General features: G+C 35.6%; 1 long non-coding RNA gene across 1 annotated transcript; it reads left to right on the top strand.

Moving 5' to 3' along the window:
- The first annotated feature begins 4,225 nt into the window (after positions 1–4,225).
- Positions 4,226–5,287, top strand: LOC132295411 (uncharacterized). Its single transcript, XR_009478465.1, has 2 exons — positions 4,226–4,977; positions 5,124–5,287. It is a non-coding gene; the product is annotated as an uncharacterized LOC132295411 (long non-coding RNA).
- The last annotated feature ends 786 nt before the right edge of the window (positions 5,288–6,073 follow it).

Here is a 6,073-nt window from a genome sequence, read left to right as displayed (position 1 = left end):
AGGAAATTCTCAATTTCCTTCTCATCAACCATCTCAATCTTCTTATCAACCATCCCAAACTTTTCATCAATATTGTGGTACTAGTGTTCCACAATCAAGTAACTCAAAACCCCCGCTAAAACAACCGGCTATCTAAAATAATAATTAGACCAAGGCTGAAGATAAGGCTTTATGTTGGGCGTGGATGTCCATTACCTCTGATGCGATTACAGGGATAGACCAAAGTAAGAAGAAGTCATAGGAGTAAATCCTGGAACAATATGTACAACATATTGGTGTTCTTCCAACTGAGCGAAATGATGGAGGTTTGATGAATCGTTGGTCAGTGATCCAATAAAAAATCAGTAAATTTTTCAGGTGCATGACTACCATCAAAATGAATCGTCCAAGCAGCTTCAGCAGTAATGATATGGTAAGTTATTTATTATTTAAATATAACTCGTAAATATTTTAAATAGTCGACCTATAATTTTTTGTTAATTTTTTTCGTGTAGTTGATAGCAGCTAAAGACCTATTTCATAGCCAAACAGGTGGTGAATTTAAGTTAGAAAGTTGCTGGGAGATCTTGAAGCATAACAATAAATGGCATTCACATTGTGCCGAACAAGTAAATAAAGGAAAAAAGAAAAAACAGCCGAAGAAGAGGAGTGGATTTGACTTTGACATTAATGAGTCTATTGGACACTCATTACCATCTACTCCATCAAGTCATACGGCCATGACGGATGGAGCTTCAACTGAAGATCACCATTACCATCTACTCCATCAAGTCATACGGCCATGACGGATGGAGCTTCAACTGAAGATCACCATACATGGGGGAAAATAATTCACTTGGTGTTGAAGAATATCAACAACTACAACGACTAGCAGGAAGAAAAGCGGCGAAGCAATGCCGAGCAAAAATTAAGTCAGCATATGAATTGCAAAATGCATTTTTTTCTAATTTTAATGATATCAAATGTCGTTATGAGAGTCATCAGGAGAAAATGAAGCATGCCCAAGTAGCACGAGATGTAAGAAAAGCGGAGAAAGAAAAGATGAGGTAGCTAGAGATTCTAGAGAAACAGAGAGCTGAAGAAAAGGAGATCATGTTAACAAATCAAAATTCGGCACCAATAGAAGCGGGAAAAGCTTGGATTATTGCACGACAAAATGAGATATTAGCATCTTTGCAATCATGGTCCGCCCCAAAGTTCCCATAGGATTTTGAAATCATTGGTCTATTTATTTTCTTATTCCAATTTAGGATATTGTATTGTTTTAAGTTATTTTTAATTATTTTGTTTAATTTAATTTTTTTTTTTTTTTTAATCCATAATGGATAATGTGTTGTTTTAAGTTATAATATTAATCCTAGTTTTTTTAATAATTTTCAAAAATATTGTTTGATTGAAAAATATTGCCGTTGAGAAAATATAGCTATTACAAATATAACCGTTGGGAATATTGCAGTTAAAAATATAGCCGTTAGGAAAATTTAAAAAAATTATTATTATTATTATTATTATTATTATTATTATTATATATATATATATATATATTTTTGGAGAGCAAAAATTTAGAGAGGCTGATGGAATGTATGTTTCTGGAGAGCGAAATATGTTGACGTGGCTCTTGGAATTACTGACATGACTATTGGAAAAACTAAAATGACATTTTTGGAGAGCCAAAATCTGGAGAGACTGGTGCAGATGGCCTTATTTGCAAACTTTTAAAGGGACTTAGAGTATCTCCAATGGGCTCTCTGAATTTGCCACATCAGCATTTTTCAATAGCCACCTCAATATTTTTCATTGTCACGTCAGCGTTTTAGAGTTTCTAAATTTTAGCTATCGGATGTACTCCAATGGTGCATTTTCGATTTCCAAAAATTTTAATATTTTTTAAATTTTTAATAAAATTAATTTTTTAACTTTTTCGTAATAGCTATATTATTTTTTAACTTTTTTTGTCCAAAAAAACTTTTAAGGCACTGTTTATGTCAGCCAAACAGTGCCTTAACGGCTCTTTGGTTCAATTATTTTGAGGGTAAAAAAAAAAATGACCAAAAGAAGCTAAAATTCTATTTTTTTTTTTTCCAAGCAAACATGCCCTTAGGAATAGTGTTCTGAGCTAAAACACTGTTCTGGGCCAGAATAAAAAAATATAAACAAAACTGATGCGGGCCCGCGTGGTAAGCCGGCGGCTTGCCAAGAGAGTTATGATTTTCAGCAATCCATTGAGTGGGGCCCAATTTTTGGCAATTCTAATGGAGGAGTCAAATCCGCCCAGAATCGCTAGATTTGAGATCATTAGACCTGTTTTTAGAGGATTTTTGTTTCCACAAGGAGAATATGTGCAGAGCTGTGATTGAGTTTGGACTAGCTGGTCTGACCCATATATTGAGACGCCTTGTCTGGATGTGAACTGGACTAACTCTTGATCCAAGTCCAATAGGTCATTTTTTAGAAGCCCTAAACCCAAAATGTAAAAATTGATGCTTTGTCAAAAGATACCATCTGACAATGCCAGCGTATGCGTAACCATTACAAAAACGCGTTTTTAGTAAATAAAAAATAAAAAAAATAAAAAAAAACAAATATAATATATAATGGTGGTGGTTGTATTTCTTCGCCATTCACCTTCACCTGGAGTGTTTGGGACACAAAGAGAGATAAGAGCATCTCCAATGCACCTTTCATTTGGGTTACTAAACTCAAAATTTAAGAGAGGTGTAAAAAATGGATTCTCCAATGGGCTTCTATTTGGGCTCTTAAATTTTGAGAATGCCAATTTTTTTCTCAAATCTAGGAGCTGCAATTTTTTTGGCAGGCCTTCTCCTCTCTCTGTACGACGCCGTTTGGAACGGCTTTGAGACTGTCCATTACGTTCCGCCCTTTTTCCGACTGGTTGCGTCAACAATCTCTCTCTCCCTCTCATCTGCAACGACAAGTTTGTTGCCATTTCCATCTGACTTCAATCTTGAACTTTTGATTCTTGCAAACAGATAGATAAACTGAAATATATGGGTTTTGAACTTCTGATTCTTGTAGATTTTGTAGTTTGCAATTGCAGAGAGAGAGAGAGAAAGACTTCTATGTTTTATAAGTGGTGGCGGCGGTAGAGAAGGCGGACAGAGCACTAATTTTCCAGTGGTGATGGCGACAGATTTGAGTGAGGGCTTGATCAGACTGGGGATTTTTCCAAGCCTTGATCTTTGATGTAATCAGAGGCTCGAACAAGCTCATCCACAAAATCGAACTCAGAATTCCCCCCAATTTGATGGTAATCACCGTGACTATTCGAATTGATGCGAGTGAAATTAACGAATTAGATCAGATTGAGTGTGAATTGGGGAATAGATCCCACATCGTTAAACAGAAAATTCTAATTCGTATACACCCAGATTGAGAGACGAGGTTTATATATATATATATATATATATATAGAAAAATAATATATATAACAACCCATATTAAGAGAAGAGGGTGGTGGTTGTGGGGGTGGTGCTTATGGCGGTGAGTGAAGAGAGAGAAAGAAAGATGGGGTGAGCGGTGGCGGCCGTCGGTGGTGTTGGGTAGACAGAACAAAGGTTAGACAAGGAAATGATGGTGGTTAACGGTGGTAGTGGTGGCTGCCAAAATAATTTTCTTTTTGCAAATCACTATTTGAACCTTTTTTTGTTTTGTTATATATGTGTGTGTGTGTGTGTGTGTACGCGTGTGTGTGTGTGGCTTTATGTGGTAATAGTTGATCGCCGAAGAAGATGGTGGTTGAGGATGGTGGAGGCGGTGGTGGCGGGAGGAAATGGAGAGGAGGGGGTAATACGTATGTAATATGTATATGTGTATGTGTGGGTAAGGGTAAGTTCAGAGTCAAGAACGAGAATAAAGATGGAGGCGATTGGGGAGGCTGAAATGATTTGCCCTAAAAATATTATGTGGGACATAATCCAATGAATGGTTAAGATGGCAAGGTAGTTTCGAAATCAACGGTCAGATTTAAAGTAGGATTGGAAAGATAGAAGTGGGTTGGACTTGGTTCAATAGAGGGTGAGAATTACTAAAATATAGCATTTTGGATGAAATGCACCATTGAAGCTAAATTATTAAAATATAGTATTTTGACACCGTAATTCCTCTCAAAATATAAATTTGACGCCCGAAATAACATTTAACATTAGAAATGCTCTAAGAGGGTTAAATTGTTCACAATTAGGCCCATTTATATATGGATGTCCGTATACCAAACCCGTGTCATTATATATATGTATGTATATACTTGGACCCGGCTATGCCAATAAGTCATTTTTGACAAGACCGAACCCAAAAAGTAAAAATTGATGCTCTGTCAAAAGATAGCATCTGACAATGCCAGCAGATGCGTAACCATTAAAACAACGCGTTTTTAGTTTAAAAAAAAAAAAAAAAAAAAAAAAAAAAAAAAACAAAACAAAACACAAATATAATATATATAAATGGTTGTGGTTGTATTTCTTCGCCATTCGCCTAGAGTGTTTGGGAAATACAGAAAGAGGGAGAGAGAAACAGAGAGGAGAGGGAAAGGGTGATAGAGCTTCAGGAAGGTGTAGGACGTGGGTGGATCGGTAAGAAAACAACAGATACAGATTTGTGATATGTATGTATAACCGATCTAACTTTTTCTTGCCGACACCACCCATTCCCATGCTTTCCCGAGGTTCCGCCCTTTCCCTTCTACTCTTCCCGGCAAAACCTATATATTTAGAGAGAGATGTGTTTGTTTATATACATATATAGAGAGAGAGAGAGAGGGAGAGGGGGAAGATAAAAAGGAGTAAGAGGGAAAGGGAGATCGATCTACAGGGAGTTGTGGGTGTGGGGTGCTTGGGTAGGAGGAAATCAACTCTTCTTCCCAAGACCCCCCATACCGATGATTCCTTGTTGTTCCTCCCTTTCCCTTCCTTATCCTGCTTAGATACTTTTCCACTTCTCGTGCTTGTGCTGCTCTGTAAGGTAACATCTTTTCTTCTTTCTACTTATTAGTACATCTCACCTTTATCATTTTTGTCTACCAAAAATTTCATTTTTTATTTTTTTACCCACAACAGACTGGGTCTCACTCTTTTGTGAATACTGAAATTTTGTTATTGTGTAAAAAGGTAAATTGCAGGTTTCGGTCAATGTCAGATGCGAGCCAGCCAACGGCATGTCACCTACAGCGGTTTCAAATGTCTTGATTATTTAATTTAATTAATTTATAAAATATCAGTTTTGTTAATGGATAAAATTACCCTTTTATTTTATTTTAGTTCCCGATCTGAGACATGGTTGTGTGTTTTTTTTTATTTTTTTATTTTTTTTTCCTGTTGTGGTGGGTTTGGGCCGGCTATGGCTGTTTTTAATTTTTTTTTTTTTTTTTCTACTCTAGTGGTGATTGTTGTGTTGTGGTTTAGGTGTGGTTGTGGTGGTGTAGGTCATCAGGTGGTTCTGGTAGAGTTGTGTTAGCGGTGTGGTGGTGATTCTGGTGTCATTTGACATATAAGTATGGGTTCGCCGTACTTATATGTGTCTAGGTGGTGTGGTGGTGTTTACTGTGGTGTATAATTATTGCTTATTAAAAAAATATTATTTTAATTTTTGTTTTTACGTCGCGGTGGTTACAGTTATTTAAAAAATAATATATTATTTTTATGTTGGGTGTGGCAATCATGGTGGTGTATGCTATTTTTAAAAAATTATTATTATTATTATTATTTTTTTCTTTTTATGTTGGGGCAGTTATGGTGGTGAACAATTTATCTAGTTATTTTTAAAAAAAAAAAATTTTATTTTCATTTTTATTTTTATGCTGCTGTTGTGGTGGCATGAAGGACTGCAATGCTACTAGTTATAATTAATACATTGCTCCTATCCTATTTTTATGGGGCATTCCTATTTTAATGGAACATTAAAATTTAATTTTATAAGATGAAATACTTTTGTTTATTTATTATTATTCTTTCTCTTTCTTCCATTGCGTGTCCATATGTATAGCTAATCTTCTGTCAATGCATTATTTGGTTTTTTTTTTTCTTTTGGTTTGAATTGTTTTTAGATGGATTCATTCATT

Source organism: Cornus florida, unplaced genomic scaffold (genome assembly GCF_030987335.1).
Source record: "Cornus florida cultivar Cherokee Brave unplaced genomic scaffold, ASM3098733v1 CherokeeBrave_3.0.0_Hap2_Chr02, whole genome shotgun sequence".
NCBI lineage: Eukaryota > Viridiplantae > Streptophyta > Magnoliopsida > Cornales > Cornaceae > Cornus > Cornus florida.
Note: the sequence above shows the minus strand (reverse complement) of the source record. Positions and strands in the feature narration are given on the sequence as shown.